The sequence below is a fragment of the Melanerpes formicivorus genome, unplaced genomic scaffold, assembly GCF_026170545.1.
Source record: "Melanerpes formicivorus ecotype bairdi unplaced genomic scaffold, bMelFor1.0.p_v2 SCAF_5, whole genome shotgun sequence".
In the NCBI taxonomy this organism is placed as follows: Eukaryota; Metazoa; Chordata; class Aves; order Piciformes; family Picidae; genus Melanerpes; species Melanerpes formicivorus.
In genome coordinates, this window is record NW_027142357.1 from 12,844,355 (window position 1) to 12,847,160 (window position 2,806).

The following is a 2,806-nucleotide window of genomic DNA, read 5'->3' on the forward strand; positions in this document are numbered from 1 at the left end:
CAATGGTGCACAGTGGGTACCTGCACCCCATGCCAAGGCCTCTGAGAGGGAGCTACCTTACTCAGGGTCCTGCGCAGCCCAAAGCTGTGGACTTTTGGAACAAGGGAATAAAAGGCAACAAATCTGTACTCTCCACACAAAAAGGGCAGGCTTCTCCCTCTAGCAGTTGGACTCAGCATCTCTCACACTTGAAGGAGAAGTGTTCCCCAAGCCAGTGTTGGGCTTCCCTTAGGATTCAAAGTGGGTCCCAGCTGGCCCACAGCCCACTGGTAAAAGTATCTGCAGATAAGCAACTGACAACCCATGTCTGTGTGTCCCAAACCTTTTCTGGGGGGCTCTGCCTCAGAGAGAGGAATTTAATCTCTGGCCCCAGGGAAAGTGACCCATGCTCCCTACCTTGCCTCATGCTCTGCAGGGATGCCAGGATGCTTCCTGTGGAGGAGGTGAGGTGCAAGGCTTGATGTACTGCAGACCCCAGCCTGTCCTGTCCCTAGTTCCAGCTCAGCTCCCTTAGTGGTGAGTAAAATCTCTCACTGTGAGCAGGATTCAAACCTGCACAGTGGAAATCTATTAAGAGTCAAGTGCAATACCATCATCTCTTGGTCATCACCAAGGGATGTCACCTGCCCCCCTCCCTGGGTATGCCCTGGTCCCCCTGTTGTCCTTGGAAGCAGAGAAGTCTCTGGGGAAGGTGTTCCCTAAGGCTAGGGCTAAGGTATGTGGCTAAGGTATGTGGTACCTAGGGCTAAGGTATGTGGCTAAGGTATGTTCTGGTGAATATGGGGTCCTGGAAGAGAGCACCCTGGACACACTGAGCTCTTATACTTTGCAAGGCTGGCAGGAGAGACCTTGCAGCATCTCAGTGACTTTCCCAGGTTGCCTGGGCCTGTTTGATGGCTGTGATTAGCTGCAGATGAGGACTAATTCCCCTGCCGGGAGGAGTGCAGAGAATTGACCCATCAGTCCTTTGTTTGGGTCCCTATCTGGGCAACTCTCTTGGAGGCGCTGTGCACCCCAATATCAAACAGGGCCCAGTGCAGTGTGGGGCTGGGCCACTGTCTTCTCCCTCTCTGGGCTCCCGCCATGTGCATTTGCATTGCCTTTTGCTCTTTCTTTCCTGCACATGAAAAGAACAGGCATAGTCACCAACACCTCTGACAGAAATTTCTCCTACCCAGGCTTGTAGGTTTCTTTTCCCCATCTTCTCTTCCCCGCTACGGCAGGGGCACTAGTGATTTCTTCCTCTTGGCAGGATGCAGTTGCCATGGAGGATCGTTGCTACTCCATCCCCCTCGGGGCTCAGACACCGCTGGGAGGCCAGCCCAAGATCCCTGTGTGCCAGAGAGGCGTTTGAGCCAGCCCCGGCCGCAGGGTTACGCCAGCCCGTGCTGTCCCCAGCCCCTCCGCTCTGCAGCAAAAGCGACGACGAAGGTGGGATTCGAACCCACGCGTGCAGAGCACAATGGATTAGCAGTCCATCGCCTTCACCACTCGGCCACCTCGTCCTGCTCTCCGCCGCCTGAGGCCCCGCCCTTCGCTGACACCCAGTGGGGACCAACTTCCCAGTGCCGGTGAAATGCGGATTGCCGCTGCCCTTGCTGCCGACCTTGACGCATGCTGCTGGCCTGTCGGTGTGCCGCCGCTGCCGCTCCGCGGAGCTGCCCATCCTCCGGCGCTCCGCTCGCCCGCGCACTCGCTGAAGGCGCTACAGAGGGCGTTGCAAGCGTAGCCCTCTTAGCGCAGTAGGCAGCGCGTCAGTCTCATAATCTGAAGGTCCTGAGTTCGAGCCTCAGAGAGGGCAGGGGTTTTTTGGGTTTTTTTTTCCGCTCCACTGGGCTGTGAGTGAGGCTCAGGTTTATCATTTTACTGCCCCGCACAATCCCCACGGCAGCGTGAGAAGGCTCTGCGGTGAGCGCAGCCCCATGCCCCGGGGGCCGCTGCTCCCTGCGACGGCCCTGCAAAAAGACTGGTGCGGCGGCGCCGCCAGGTGGTGGCCAGGCACCCCCCCACGCCAGGCAGGGCAGCAAAACTTTGCCCTCTCTGAGGTTCGAACTCAGGACCTTCAGATTATGAGACTGACGCGCTGCCTGCTACGCTAAGAGGGCAACACTGCGGCAGCCGCTCAGCGGGCCCACGGCGGACGTGCGAAGGCGGGGCCAGCCGGGCTGCGAGGGGCGGGGCTGCAGAACAATAGCAGCAGGACGAGGTGGCCGAGTGGTGAAGGCGATGGACTGCTAATCCATTGTGCTCTGCACGCGTGGGTTCGAATCCCACCTTCGTCGTCGCTTTTGCTGCAGCGCGGAGGGGCTGGGGACAGTACGGGCTGGCGTAGCCCTGCGGCCGGAGCTGGCTCAAACGCCTCTCTGGCACACAGGGATCTTGGGCCGGACTCCCCACGGTGTCTGAGCCTCCAAGCTCTCAGCGTGCCCCAGAGCTGGATGGTGTGCAAGGTAGTGAAACGAGCCTGCCACACATGCCAGGAGTGGGAGCCACACAAGCCTCCACCCAGCAGGAGCCTGACAAAGGTGGAATTTAGAATAGATAATGCTAGAAGGAAGCAGGCAGCACACTTTGAGAGGATCCTGTACCAGGAGCTCTTATCATAGGAAGAAGGCAAGTGCACACCAGGCCACTAACAATTTACTAGGTAGAAAACACACTTACAAGATACTGCGTGAACCACCTCCCACAACACTTTTGGATTTTTACAGCTGCATTCCAGGTAAACCAAGAACAGAAGGAGGAGGTAGCACAGCAGCTTCACTTTGCATGCACAGGAAATTAACACAATTCAGCCCTGCAGAAA

The 2,806-nt window shown here is 57.5% G+C and overlaps 4 non-coding genes across 4 annotated transcripts; 2 read left to right on the plus strand and 2 right to left on the minus strand.

The window, feature by feature from the left end:
- Positions 1–1,423: 1,423 nt before the first annotated feature.
- TRNAS-GCU (transfer RNA serine (anticodon GCU)) lies at positions 1,424–1,505 on the minus strand. Its single transcript has one exon. It is a non-coding gene; the product is annotated as a tRNA-Ser (tRNA).
- Positions 1,506–1,728: 223 nt separating this feature from the next.
- TRNAM-CAU (transfer RNA methionine (anticodon CAU)) lies at positions 1,729–1,801 on the plus strand. Its single transcript has one exon. It is a non-coding gene; the product is annotated as a tRNA-Met (tRNA).
- A 231-nt stretch (positions 1,802–2,032) lies between these two features.
- On the minus strand, positions 2,033–2,105 carry TRNAM-CAU (transfer RNA methionine (anticodon CAU)). The gene has a single exon. It is a non-coding gene; the product is annotated as a tRNA-Met (tRNA).
- Positions 2,106–2,200: 95 nt separating this feature from the next.
- Positions 2,201–2,282, plus strand: TRNAS-GCU (transfer RNA serine (anticodon GCU)). The gene has a single exon. It is a non-coding gene; the product is annotated as a tRNA-Ser (tRNA).
- Positions 2,283–2,806: the final 524 nt, after the last annotated feature.